At 43.5% G+C, this 14,826-nt stretch overlaps 1 protein-coding gene across 16 annotated transcripts in view; it reads left to right on the plus strand.

Annotated features, from left to right (window-relative positions):
- ATXN1 (ataxin 1) overlaps positions 1–14,826 on the plus strand; it is a 229,714-nt gene that overhangs the window by 37,837 nt on the left and 177,051 nt on the right. Inside the window, exon 1 of one of the 16 annotated variants that reach the window (XM_054817223.1) lies at positions 1,270–1,402. The exons of the other annotated variants lie outside the window; for them this stretch is intronic. The gene's annotated coding sequence lies outside the window, so the exon portion shown is untranslated. Of the gene's footprint in view, positions 1–1,269; positions 1,403–14,826 lie in introns of those variants that run through there. 16 annotated transcript variants of the gene reach the window in all.

Raw genomic sequence — 14,826 nt, forward strand, 5'->3', positions numbered from 1 at the left:
AAACCGGCACTAAAAGGGGTATGAGTGTTTCTGCATGGCCAGACTGTTCAAGGGGTAATGGAAAGATTAGACTGTGGGGAAAAAAAACAAAAGTTGTGCATCAGCTTCCTGTGCATTTTCCCCCCTTTTTTTTTTTTTTTAAGCAGATTGCCAGTGGAAGCTGTAATCAGGAGTATGTTTATAGAGCTACAAGGGGGAGGCCAACGCAGTGATTTGTGGTTGCAGACTGATTCAGTGCTGCTGCAGCCAGCGAATGGTGGGCAGGGTGGGGTGGATTTCAGGAGCACAAGAGACACTAACTGCAGGCATCTAAGAAGGACCTTCTGCGAATGAGTAAAGAAAGCGGTTCCTCTGCAGGCAGGCCAGAAAATGGAAGTAGCAGCTAGCTAAGCCTCTAGACAAGATTAAAACCGACAGGAAATGAAAACTAACTTCACTGTTTTACTTACAGGCTGACCGCCCTCCCCCTTTGCTAATGCTTGCAATGTCCATAAGAGAGCGGTTCCTCTACCTACTTCTTGGAAGGCGCATGCTGGGGTTACAAAAGCGCATGACCAAAGTGCAGAGCCAAGCTCTGCTGTCAGTGGGGCTGCGTGAGCCCTGGCTCTTGGTCCGGCTTTATTTTAGACACGCAGTTACTGTCATTATCTCCGTAAAGCTGCATTTGAAAGCAAGGACGTGTGTAAAGAAGGAAAGTACGGCTCTTTCCTGTCTCTCTCGCTCTCTCTGCCTGTTAATCTGTTACAACAGATCTGTTGTTGTGCAGAGTGTGTTAGGCTCAGCAACTGCTCTTCCTCGGTGTACCTGCCAACTTTTGAAATGTATAAATAAGGATGTTTGGAGCGAGGGGAATAGACACACCTTCTAACTCCATTGAAATACTTGGACACAACATGCTTATTTTGGCAGGACAGATTGGGGAAAAAAATTAAATATATATATATATATTGCTAGAATATAGGGACTATCTCTCCCAAATAGAACAGCTGGCACATATATATGGCTAAAGCAGATTTGCTTAGATTTATGCTAGTCATGCTATGAGCTGCACTAAAAGAAAATGAAACAAGTCATCTTTCACCCCTCTCAAATGCAGACCTTTGCCAAGGTTTGTTTCTTAGAAATTAGATGAACCTGATGAAGCAGGATCTTGTGTCTAAAAATAGAGCATTTTACTTTCCATCTTGCCCCTTGCAGGCAGGGTATAATTTTACCTCAGCCAAGAAGTGAGATGAAAGGTGATTTGAGCTTTGCCTTATGTCTCTGTCCTCTTTTGAGCTTGTGACAGAGGGCCCTCGTCTTTCCTGACCAGGTTCAAAAGTGCAGCGAGTAGGGATCCTGACAGCGAAGAACCACCATTGCAGGTCGTTTATGTGGTCAGGGCAGCAGCTGCATTTTGCAGGTAATGTGGCCTCTGCTACTCAAGAACGTGGTGCTTGGTCTTTTGGGGCTAAATGTTCTGCTCTTGCAACAAAACAGGGTTTGCAATCTTGAATGAAAAGATGGAGCTTTAAACCCGAGTTTTGCAAAGCCACCTGAGCTGCAGGTATAGTGGAGCATAGCTCTGCAAATAGCCCCTGCTGCCCTTTTGGCTTCTTGAGGTGCGTATGAGCTGTGCAGCTGCGGCTGCCTCCCGGCTCTGCAGGTGCATGCTGGGGAGGCAGAAAGGGGCCGGGGGGGCTGCAAAGCTGCAGCCTCCTGCCCTCAGCGCCCACCAGGAAGGCAGAGTCCGAGTAGCAGGAACAGAAAAGCTGGCCGTCGGCCAGGTTGAATGCCATGATCCTGGTGACAGCTTCCTTCCCCCCTGCTCTTCCTCTCCACCCTGCTGCCTGAGCGGTTTGGAGGCTGGTGTCCCAGGGCACTTGTCAGGGGGTGTGTGTGTTGGGGGGTGCTGTTGCTTTGCTTTTCTGTGCTTTTTTGCATGAGGATCTGTCTGCACCTGCTTGCCTGCTGCTTTTCTAATCTCTGTGCATGGCGTTCTTTGATTCACGGGATTGCAAGCGTACGAGCCAGCACGCGGCAGCTTGGCACGACCATTTCATTAGAGCAAAGGAGGCCCATGTCCTGCAGGGTTGTTTTAGTAAAGACATGTCCCATCTGCTGCTGCTTATCACCCTTTTTATCTGTGCTGCTGACTCATGCAGTGTGGTCTGCTCAGCTCTCCATTGCAGTCACATCACACTTTGAGTTACCTTTACTATGACTCATGCTTGTTTTTTTCACTTGGCAAGTGTCAAGCCAAAAACAACCCTGCCTTGTCCTGCTCTCATGTGTTCTGCCCTATCCTAGCCTTTACCTCCAAGTCTTGTCCTTCCCCTCATGTAAACCACCTGTAACTAAGTTTTAAGCTGTGTAATTTCATCCTTCATAGCATCTCTGCACTGTGCAGCTGAGGCTAGTGAGATTGCCAGGCTTGTCCTGAAATACGTTAGTTCCTCATACTTGCCTTCACAGATATTTTTGGTGGAGACTATTTTTTTAATTGTTTCCTCTGTTTAAAGAAAAAGCATATTTATTAATGTTTTGGTGTGAAATTTTGCATTGGGACAATATGTGCATCTTTCATATCTTCATATGTAGTATATGCACACAGATGCAAAGCCTCTTGACTTCAAATTTACCTGCGTGTTGGGCTAATGAGATCACAGCTTCAGACAACTTGTGCTGAGGTTTTCCTTGCCTGCTCTTGGCCTGTCACTTCCAGAATCAGCTCATAGACCAAGGTGTGCATCCTGTGTTGGCAATATTTAACTTGGTACACCAAGCTTGAAATCCCCACGTGAAGTGCTAGTGTATTGTTTCCAGGTTGAAGAGGACGATTGAGTTGTGCTGCTGAAGGCTTAGTGTTTCCTTGCTTCAGGTGAGGGCAATTTTGCCACTGATTTCTTTGTGGATGGGTTTGTGTCCCTTTGGTCCTTTTCAGTGCTGCAATCCCTAAATCCTTTTCAAAGGAGAGCCTGCTGTATGCTCCACTGGGGACAGGTGATTGGCGAAGGTTGCCGTACAGTTAAACTGATGCTGAGTTCTGTATCCTACTGTCCTGAGCCCTTGATCATGTCAAACTTCTGCTAAAACTGGAAGTCTAGTGGAAATCCGTTTGCCTTGAATAAACCTTGTAGAATTGAGCTTGAATATTGTTGTTGTGGTGACTACTTTGATATCAAGAAATTGGTCTAAAAACAAAGGACAGAAATTCTAGGAAAAAGTTTTAGAACAGGAAGGGGGGATAATGACAGATTTTTTTTATTTAAAAAAAAAAGTATTTTACCTCTTATTCTTTAGCAAAACACTAGGCAGGTTTAGATTACTGTGTCAGTTTTCTAGGAACAAAATTAGACTTTTTTTTTATCGAGGTGCACACAAATGATGAGAACACACAGCTATCTCTTTTAGACTTGTGTGTAGAAAATGCTTTTCAGTGTTAAATGTGTAACATCATTTAAGATCAAGCTGTTTAAAACTTTTTCCAAAGGCTAGGTGCATTGTAGATTTATCAGTGCCCTTGGAGGCAGCCTGTTGAAGCAGCACCACCTGATCAAGACGACTCTCTGCTCCCATCTCTGCTCTGGGATGGAGGAAGGTCCTCTCTGTACCCAATCTGCAGGGGGTCACGTTGGTTAGAGACTTGGTAGCTCCTTCCTGTGGAAGGCACCAGCCCATGTTTCAGCATTTCCCACATGGAGTGAACAATGCCTTGGATGGATCGGGCCCTTCACTGCTAGCAGTTTGGCCTGAAAATGTCAGGGTATATGTGATAAGTGTAGAAGCTTTACCCTTCCAAGCTTGTGGGACTGGCTGGCCGTTGGCTTTGGTCTCTGGGCAGGTATGTCATGTCCTCTCCTGGTCCCATCTCTCCTTCCTATTTAGCTTGAAAACTTCATGGTTCTGTGAATTTGCTGTTGCTGGATGTCCCTGGCAGTGTGCTGCCAAGCTTTGTTGGTCCCTGGTGTAAATAAATGGGGCTAATCATGATCGTAAGCAAAATATTCCATTGTTCCTGACAAGCATTTTGTTTTCTTGTAAGCCTAAATACGCTCCATAACTCCAGACCACAAATGTACGGCCCTCCTGCCCGATGTGTGGCATCTGGGTAGGAAACGGGGGTTGCTCGTTCGAGTCCTCGACCCTTGGAGGTTTTGCCTTTGTGAGAACATGACCGTGGATGGCGTATATATGTGGTGCCGTCCCTCTCTTGCTGTAAATGGCGCTGAGGTATGTCACGGGCACACAATGTGGTACAAAGGAGATCAATGCTTGTTGATGGAGGTCCATGTGCCTCACAGTCACACGCCGTGGCTGCACCCTTGGGAAGACGGTGGTGTGTGGAGAGTTCTCCATTTTCTGGTTTCACTCGGGGCGCGAGGGAGGAAGCGTGGGTGTGCAGGCAGCCGGTGCCGTGCCCTCCTGCCGCTTACTGCTGGGCGGCTCTCGCCTCGGCAAGAGCGAGGTACTGCACCTCCTGCCTCGGGACACTGGGCAAGATCGGTACAGGCTTAGGTTTACTCTGCGGCTCGTTTTACCCATATGCAAAATAGATGCGTAATGATACCTGCCTTTGTTGTGGAATTGAAGCTTAATTAATTAATTAATTGATGTTCGCTAAATGCCTTGAGATCCAAGAATCACTGCGTATGCCCCAGAGCAGCAGCAACACTTTGAGGTTGGAGAACCATCTCTTCTCCCATGATGAGGTTTCCCAAAAGGAGAGGCTTCGGCCCCTCCTTCCCTCCCTGGCTCCTCTTACGTTTTTTTGGATGAAGCAGTGCCGTGCTGCGCGTTAATTGTATGGCTTGCTCCCTCCGATTTCTGCCTAAATAAATAAATAAATAAACTGATGTGCTTAATGCAGTCAGCACGTAGGGCACTTGCCAAAAGAATTTCACAAAGCAGCAGAGCTTGGTTGCCAAATGTCATGTCTTTTATATAAAGCATTCTTCAGGAAGCAAAGTTGCACAGGGGAAAAAAAAAAAAAAGAAAATGTTATAAAAACTCTCACTGCATTAAGAAACATTTTCTTCCCCCACAGGGAGAATGTCTGGGCCATGTCATGGTGGGATCAAGGGAGTCTATTTTTATTTCATCTTAAAGGCCCCTCTCTCATTCCTTTTCTGCACTCCCCCTCCCAAAGAGTAACTCTTTACTGTGCTGGCTTGGAGAACTCAGTTTAGATTAGCATCCAAAAGCAGGGTTGTGGGATGGTCATCTTATATGTGAAAATATTTGCCAGTGGATTTTGGGTGGAGAGAAGGCTGTTTAAACAGTGTCAGTGCCAGAATGTTTATTAGTTTAATATGATTAATGATTGAGGAAAGCCAATGGAGATTTTCTTTTTTTTTTTTCTTTTTTTTCTCTTTTTTTTTTTTTACAGGGAGTGTGGGGGAGGCAACAAAACTACAACATCAAAAAATAAGACTGTGTTGTAAATGCACGTGAATGTGTTTTTACTGAGAGAGCTTATATGTACAGTTTACATGTTGAGGTGTGTCTGTGTTTAGGTATGGATTGTGTCACCTCGCAGTGGTTTGACCCTGGCTCTCCTCTGACGGGTGGAGTTTGCTGTGGGATCTGCTGTGCTCAGAGAGGCTCGGTATCAAACCTGGCCTGAACCGCACCCCATGACTTGCCGTGGGCTTGCAGGAGCCGAGGCAGAGGGGCCCTGGGGTGAGGTGGCCCCTGCTGCATTTCCCCAGGGGCGAAGGATGCTGGAGGATGGGTGCGTGTGAGTGGGCAGCAGGCTGGATTGGGCATTTTGGGGGTCAGCGTTGTGGCCCGCAGGCTGTAAGCTGGGCATGGGTGTCCTGGGTAGCTGGGCTGAGCAGCAAACAGGGTTTCGCTCAGTTTCAGGACCCTGCAGGGGTCCCCGATGGAACTGGCTGCTGCTGCCCGGCTCACCCGGCTGCTTTTTGGTAAAGCTGTGGGAGGATGAGTTTTGGAAATCACTCTGTGTAGACTCATAGCATTGCTTCTGTTTATCCATGTATTCCTAGTTCTTATCTCGGGGTGGCTCTTACAGCCAGAATTTTTTCCTCTAAATTAAAGTTTTGTTTTGGCAGTGTGTTGTCTGTAAGTGTCTACCCTCCCTATGGCACCGTCAGCGCTGTGCACTAACCAGTTGACTTTCTAAGTCTCGTGTGGGCTTACAATGTAAAGGTGGTTCATTGAATTGGTATCAATAATAGAGAATTGGAGCTATACTGAAGTTTACAAAAGAGCATTTAAATTGATTTTCTGAACTTCACCCCTCTACAGTGTTTTAGCCTATGGGAATATTTAATCTAATAGCATAACATGAGGTGATTTTAGGCAGTAACACAGTCCTACAACACAGTCCTCACATGCTATAGCTGCAAACTTGACGAAATACCAATTTAAACTATATAGAATACTGTTTCTATCTGTATCTGTCACAATTTGTTTGAACTTCCATCAGGGTTACTACATGGCACTGCGGAATAATTAACACAGTATGCATTAGCAGTATGTTCATTTGTCCTATATTTTGTCAGGAAGAAATCACCACCAGTAATCTGAAGGGCAGCAAGAACTTCTCCTTTTGGATTCTTAATGCCTGTATCGGAACAACCCAGTCACTTATTGGCACTGAGTATTTTTTAAGTTAGCAGAGTTAAATTATTTGAAAATGTTTTGAAAAAAGACTTCTTTCTTCCCTCTCTTTCATTTTCCCAGGAGGGAAATTTGAATTCTCTGTGGTGAAAAGCCAACATCTCTGGGTATGGTATTGCTGCGGAAGTCATAGAATCACAGAATGGTTTGGGTTGGAAGGGACCTTAAAGATCATCTAGTTCCAACCCCCCCTGCCATGGGCAGGGACATCCTCCACTAGACCAGGCTGCCCAAAGCCCCATCCAACCTGGCCTTGAACACTTCCAGGGAGGGGGCATCCACAGCTTCTCTGCGAAACCTGTTCCAGTGCCTCACCACCCTCACAGTAAAGAATTTCTTCCTAATATCGCATCTAAATCTCTTTCAGCTTAAACCCATTACCCCTTGTCCTGTCACTACAGGCCCTGATAAACAGTCCCTCACCATCTTTCCTGTAGGCCCCTTCAGGTATTGGAAGGCTGCAATAAGGTCTCCCTGGAGCCTTCTCTTCTCCAGGCTGAACAAGACCAGCTCTCTCAGCCTGGCTTCACAGGAGAGGTGCTCCAGCCCTCTGATCAGCTTCGTGGCCCTCCTCTGGACTCACTCCAACAGCTCCATGTCTGTCTTGTACTGGGGACCCCAGAGCTGGACGCAGTACTCCAGGTGGGGTCTCACAAGAGTGGGGCAGAGGGGCAGGATCACCTCCCTCGACCTGTTGTTCATGCTTCTTTTGATGCAGCCCAGGACATGGTTGGCTTTCTGGGTTGCAAGCACACGTTGCTGGCTCACGTCCAATTTTTTATCCACCAACACCCCCAAGTTGTTCTCCTCAGGGCTGCTCTCAGTCCATTCTCAGCCCAGCCTGTAGTTGTGCTTGGGATTGCCCCGACCCATGTGCAGGACCTTGCACTTGGCCTTGTTGAACTTCATGCGGTTCACATGGGCCCACCTCTCCAGCCTGTCAAGGTCCCTCTGGATGGCATCCCTTCCCTCCAGCATGTCGACCACACCACACGGTGTGGTGTCATCAGCAAACTTGCTGAGGGTGCCCTCGATCCCACTGTCCATGTTGCCGACAAAGATGTTAAAAAAAGATGTGTCCTTGCCACACAGTTTGTTGTGACAAGTTCTGGTGTTTCTTCCGAGTTGTGCTGTGTCACAAATAGGGATTCTTGACTCATACATTTTCTTCCTTCTTGTAATTACACTGTTCTGAGGTCCTGCTCCCCTTCTTGGGTTATAAGCACTGAAATTTTCACTGCTGCTGGTGTGACTCCTCACCCACGTGTCTTGTGTGTTGAGCTAATGAGCATGGAAGGAAAACCCATTAACAGGCTAGTGCTCAGACTTTGGTGTGCACGATGTCTTTAAATTTAGAGTGCAAGTATTGTTACCTAATTCCCAGATTGGAAGAAAAGCATTCTGAACAACAATTCCCAGGATTTTTTTGTGTGACCAGTGCAATGAGATTGTGAATCAATATGGTTTATATTATATAAGCATCATTTTAGATTAATTTCTGAATCAATAAGTCACATAGTCCTCAGAATGTATGAATGTGAATATGATACTTGCACAAAGAAAGAAAACGTGATAGGGAACCCTTCCATTTATACTTAAGCACAGATGGTGCGATGATGGGCATGGGAGGAGCCTGAATTGGTCAGAATTGCACTAATGTAAGTTCACCACATGCCCTTTCCCTCTCATGTTCCCTCTGACTTATTTCTAGAGGTTTTTTCCTTCTTTCTTTTTCATTGCAGATTTATTTATCTTCTCAGCATTTTGCTTACATTGTCAATATAGCAGTGTTTGTTCAGCTCAGACCAGGAGAGGTGTTCGATTTTGCAGCTGACATTTATTTACAGGGTCACCTTTTAGTCTCTGTGTTAGATTGTCATTCCTTATGAACAATATCTCATGAGCAATATAACCTACTAGCTAAGAAATCTCAGAGAAAACCATCTCTTTCTCAGAGTCCCTAGTAAAAGGCAGATGGAGGCATACATTGGGCATTAGGTTATCGCTTTTTCTGGAGCTTACATCAGTTATTTGAGACATAAGAGTCTCCAAGACTGCATTTGATTGGAGGTTTTCTAGTAGTGTACTGCTGTTGCTGAATTGTGTAGCTTAGCTTGTGTGGATGGTTTTGAATGGATGGGGCTTTGAGCAACCTGATCTAGTGAAAGGTGTCCCTGCCCATGGCAGGGGAGGGCTTGGAATAGACGATCTTTAGATGTCCCTTCCAACCACTATTCTGTGATTCTATGGATCTCTAAGAAGTTTTTACTGGTATTTTTCTCCAGTGCAAGGATCTCCTTTGCATATTCTCAATAGTTAATCCTTTACTACTAGGAGCAGAGGGTACTGTGTCTTTGAATGTTTTGACACTCATTGCTTTAGTTCTTGAGTCATGACTTATGTAAGGCTCTTGAGTAGGTTTCAGGTTGCTATTTAGAGGTGATGATATGCTTCTTGTGGAGATACCATGGAGGCAAGGTGTTGTCTTGCTTTCTCTGTCCTTTTCTCATGGTTTTTGATACTTTTTTTGTTTGTATGAGTAGTCACAAAAGCAAAAGGGGAGAAAACGGGTTCTCGGAAAATGTGTGTCCTTAAATGCAGATGTAGGCACATAAATAGTTATATTCAGATTTTAAATCTTGCTGGTTATTAGACTGATTAAGAGAGAACAGAAAAATAACTAGGTATCTCCAGGTGAGCGACCCCTTGAATATGACACTGTTAAAGCACTCAAATACGGATGTAGGAAACATAAGTCCAGGTATTCAGATTTGAACGCTTCATGTAACATTATAAAAAGGGGAAGTGGAAAGAGGAAGAATTGGGAGGTAAGGAACAAATAATATGGTGGCCTGTGGGGAAGCATCAGATGTTCAAAACCAGTTACTCTAGGCTTAAACATTTTCAGCTTTTAAAATTATCAACTTCCTGCACCATTTGATTTGACTTATTGTCACAACCTTCAGGCTTCCTCTTCTTTACTTTTCTTTACAGCTCTGTAAACTAGAAACCTAAGGGGGGAGAGCAAGAGAGAGTGAGCGTGACTTAAAGTCTGACATTATCTCCCCCCCCCCCCTTGATAAATTTGTGAATAATACCATGCAAAAAAGTTCAGAACCTGGAACCACTCCAGGCCACGGGTGATCCTGTAGAGTTTTGTGCCTTGTTTGTGTAAGATGGTCAGAAAGTTATTTTCTTCTTGTCTCTGCAAGAAAACTGGCTCCAGACCTACTTGACATCTTGCGGGATTTGCTAAAAATCATGGGACTTGGTAACAAAAGTCCAGGGTGAATAGCAATTAACTCTAGATAGATGATTGTTTTGGCTCTCTGTCTTCATACTTCTAGACTTATTTCCATTAAAATGCTTGTCGTTAGACTTGTAAAATGTCTTTAGAGTCTTAATAAGATTTCTTGAAATTGTCTGCAGGAAAAATGTCAGGACCATGTTCTTAATGAAAATGTTTTGGATTGTTTACAGTGTGTAAACTGTATATATATATATATATATAGTCATCGTAAGGACAAAACACTTCTCATTGTGAGCATTTTGCTTTGTTCAGTAGCTTTCTTGTCAAATAGGGATGCAGATTTGGGACATACTGTGACTTTCTCCTGATATTTTATGCTTGTCGTCGTGCACCTGTAGGATACTTGTTTGACTTGTGAGTGAAACACCATGTGTGGTTGTAGGAAGACTTATATTCAACGTTTTAAGGACTCTGTAATCATAGAATCGTTTTGGTTGGAAAAGGCCTTTAATGTACAAACCTGATCGTTAACATGTAGTTTCCTTCTGTTTACTATGATGGGGGCATCGCCCTTTGGTACTGGAACAACTTTCAGTTTTTTGATAGTAGTAGTGATCTTTGCTTGCCTTGCTGCAAATATGCTGAGTGGGCTTTTCAGGAGTGAGATTTACTGCTTAATTTAGCAAGTTCTGCAAACAATATCTGACTTAATAATTTTGCTTTCTGCTTGTAATTACACGTTACTTCTTTTTGGTAATGCCTGTAGAACTTCTCGGTTCATTATCAACTCTCAGAACATAATTTTAGGAATAATGCGTATCCTGACTGGTCATAACGAGGCTGAAATTTCATCTTGGGCTTCTGGTGTCATCACAGAACTGGGATGGAATTACAGCTTTAATTTATGTACTATGGGGGATACATTATTTATTACTGTGCATTAGAAAATGATTAATCTCTGCTTGTGTTGCAAGGCTATCCTACTGCTCTGAGTCCCCAGGAAGTGCTGAGACATTATAGAACTTCTTGTGCGGATTACAGCTTTATGAAGCTGCCAAAAAGACCATTGCGTTATTCAAAAACTGCTAGAGGTGATGAAAATTTATGAAGCCACTATGAGGTTTTTCCTATCTAGTAGAATTCCTACAAGGCTTTCGTTTGCTAAACCTGAGCATTTCCTTACCTTTGGTCCCTTTCAAGTGTTTCATTGTACCTCAAGCCGTTATCAGATAAACAGGCTGAGGAGCAGTGTGCTTTGAGGACCCTGATTCAGCAAAGCACTTTAACCATAGTCAAGCTCCACTGAAGATAATGGCAATTAATCATGTGCTTAATTGGTTTGCTGAATCAGTTCTTTAATTTCTACTCCCTTGGTTGTTCATAAACCCTCTTTCTTTGTCCTCCACTTCCCAAAATTGTGTGTGTGTACGTGTGCATGCATGCACATGCATGCATCCATGAATACAGTGAAGCTGCGGTGGAGCAATACGAGCTAATGGAAAACTGCTATAAAATTAACTGATTCTTCCAGTTTTCATTCCAGTGACTTTTTTTAATGTGTTTTTCTCTGATAACATTCCATTTTTATGAGCATTTTCAATACTAGGAAAGTCAGTAATCAAGTTCTGGTATGTAATTACTAGTACTGTGTAACTAGTTGTAGTGTCCACAGTTACGACTGTGATGAATTTGAGTCACAGCATTCCTTCAGAGCCAGTTTTCAGTGGGGTTTAGCTTTTGTACAGGAACTGAGAATTAGTCCGTTTTTGTTTTACAGCCTGTGGACATGTGTTTGTACAGATACCTAGTACCAGCTACTACACCATGCAGCTGTTACCAAGCAACATAACTCATCGATGCCTCTTCACAAAAAGAACTTGGTATTTGGGGGTGAGGGGGTTACAATTTTGCATTTACAATGCTGTGACCTGGTTTGGAAAAAAAAAGAGAAAAGAAAAAAACAAAACCCAAACCCTAAAGGTTTGTAGGAATTCTAATTAATAAGCCTAACAAAATGTCTTCAAAGTACTCAGTACTATTAGATCTGAAGCAAAGAACTAGGTATTTGTAAAAGATCAAACAGATACAAATACCTTAAGAAAAGAAGTCACTGATGTAAATTAAGTGAATGCTTTATACTAGTACAAAAGTATAAAAAATTAAATACTCCCACTTTCTAAGGTGGCATTTTTATCTGAGGCTCTGATGACATGTATAAACCACTCAAGTTTCAGTCTTGTGGGTTATATTGTCACCAGAAGCTCTGACTAATAATACAGTAAAGTCTTACAAATGACAGTTGGATATAATATGACTCTAAATGACTTTTTTTGTTGTTGTTTTATTATTGTCATATGCTTAAGAAAAAAAGAGAGAAAGTTGCAGTGCCTACTGTCTAATTGGACGTAGTGGGGAAGTGTTATCCTGGATTTAATTTGGGTGGCCATATTATAAATCACAGATGTGGAATCTAAAACCCAGTGACAAATCTGATAATTCTTGAGGTGTAAGAATCTTGAAGCTGGTGTAGAGAAAGACGTACAAAACATGCCGGCAGCTCTCCCCCACGCAGTATTAAAATGATTGTCATTTTTGCATGGAACACCATGGGAATCAGAATTAGAGACATCCACCCCTCTTCAGTTTGAGAGCTGAAGAGATGGCTGCAGTTTCTATGCAGTTTCAGCCTGCTAGAGCTGTATAAATAGATCGCTGGCGCCGTGCAGATCTGTGCGGGACCAATCGTTGTTCCCTTCTACATCACAAGGAGATGCAGAAGAGCAGTCCTCTGCAGCTACCTGTCTCGTGCCACTCATACTGACCAGTTAGGCTGGGACTTGCGAGGGCAGAAAGGCTTGCTCAGATGATGCTCTCTGCTCTGAAGGAGTCAGGCATGAGGCTTCTGCAGATTTAGTGTAATGTTTTAAAGCCTCGTTTGGGTCTTAAATTGGACATGGCATTTGTGCTTAGCTTTCTGAATGAGTCGCAGCCTTGGGCAAATCCAGTATCATGTGAATCAAGATAGTGTATCACATCAAAAAGGAGGAAACCAGCTGTTTAGCACTGGGGGAATTGTTTAATTGTGTTATGATAGATACGAGAGACTGGAAAGAAATACTGAGCAGCGTGAATTTTATACGTACACCATAATTTCTTACTTTTCTGCTTGTTGGTTCGCTATGAGTATTATTGCCAGTTTTGTGTAGGGAGGGGCTTTCCTCTAAGTGTGATAGGAGAGGTGGAAATGAGGATGGATGTAAAAGTTTAAGGGTAGGTTTCTCAAGGTCCTTAAGGTGCCCCTCTCTCCCAGAGGTTGTAGGGCAAATAATGTTGAACCATCGCAGTCTAAAAGAGCTGGATCCTGCTCCTGGCAGCTGAGGGTGACACCTTGGATGTACATTTCTGCACGTATGTGAAGGACCGAATCCTCAGCGCTCCTCTGTGTGAGGAGCGTAAGCTCAGAAGCAAACTGGAGGAGAAAGAAGAGAAAGAATGACAGTAGGTTTTAACATAGGATTGGGGTCCAATAACTTCTTGGCATAAATGCCCAACTCTGGGAAACAAGTCTTAAGGTTACACACCTAGGAAAGTGATCCAGCCGCTCCTTCCTCTGCAAGAGCTTCCCTCTCACCTTACCTGCAGAGATAAACTGGAGAGACGTGGCCCTGCTCCCTCTGGTGCAGGGTTAGAGCCGGTCCAAGCTTTGCTATTCAGAGTGTGAGCTCATTTATTGCCTGAGTTTTCTTTTAAGGTCAGTAAAGATCAGGTAGTCTCATTGTGCTGTGCTGACACTTGGGGCTGGGTTGTGCCTGCCTTGGTGCGCCACTTGCAGAGTTGTGTAATTGCAAGTTTACTGTCATACAACGAATGACTGATGGCATAATTTGTATTTTCAAAATACATAAGCAGCTCAACCTAATCAGGTGATGTGGTAAATATTTCCAGGAGATAAAAACAAAGTATGAGGGCAGGGAATGGAGTTATAAACTTTCTTTAATGAGCTGCATTTTGTTTGATCATGTTTTTTCATATACATGAGCTTCTGCATGCCAAAATCTAGTAATAATTGGCAGCTACTTCACAGTCCTGGAGAAATAATACTATAAATACCGGAAACAGTGAAAATGAGTGGATGTGTCAATTTGCCTTTCAGACTCCTGTGACTAACAGGTGATTAGTACAAATAGTACAAGGCCCATTTATCCTCCTTCTTGCTCCTGGAAATACAGAGAGAGGGAGAGCTGGGGGAGAAGAGGGGACACGTTCAGCTCCCCCACAGACAGTTAACAGCGATACCGCTGACTGGTTTGGATTACAGTTCTGGCTGTGCCGGTGTTTAACTTGCAAATCTGAGCAGTCCTGCTCACTTTCTGAAGCCCCTGAAGTTAAGCACATAAATGGTTTGGGGCCTAAAAGAGCCTTGTTGGTTCATTTGGGAAAGTTTGCAGCAAAACCTTATGATGCAGGAAAACCCCCAAATTACATTTTTTTTTCCCCACTTCCAGTGAGTGGCTCATGATTTCAATGGAATATGAAATGGAGGGAATCTATGTCTGTTTGTTCATGTATTCCAGTAATCTTCAGTGCTCCAAAAAGATGCAACAATTTGAAGTATCTCATGGGTTTGTGTGCAGATCAGCTGCCGTTATTTTTCAAAAACACAAATTTTAAATAGCAAATGTTAGTTTAAGGAAGTTTTAAAGATATGTGGAAAGCATTCTGAAAAAATACTCAAATGAGAGTGAAGGATTTTATTTTATTTTTTTAATTAAGCATTTTTCTGTAGTACAAATGTGTCAATGCTTCGTGAAAAGCTCACTCACTGGAACTTGGGAGAGCAGGGGGAACAGTTCAATCTTTCACAATGAAGAACAGTTTGTTTTTAATGATAATGAGAAGATCCTGGTAGTAACTGTGAAAAGGCCTAGGAAAGTAGTACATTCACGGGTGGA

The sequence above is a fragment of the Grus americana genome, chromosome 2, assembly GCF_028858705.1.
Source record: "Grus americana isolate bGruAme1 chromosome 2, bGruAme1.mat, whole genome shotgun sequence".
Taxonomy (NCBI): domain Eukaryota; kingdom Metazoa; phylum Chordata; class Aves; order Gruiformes; family Gruidae; genus Grus; species Grus americana.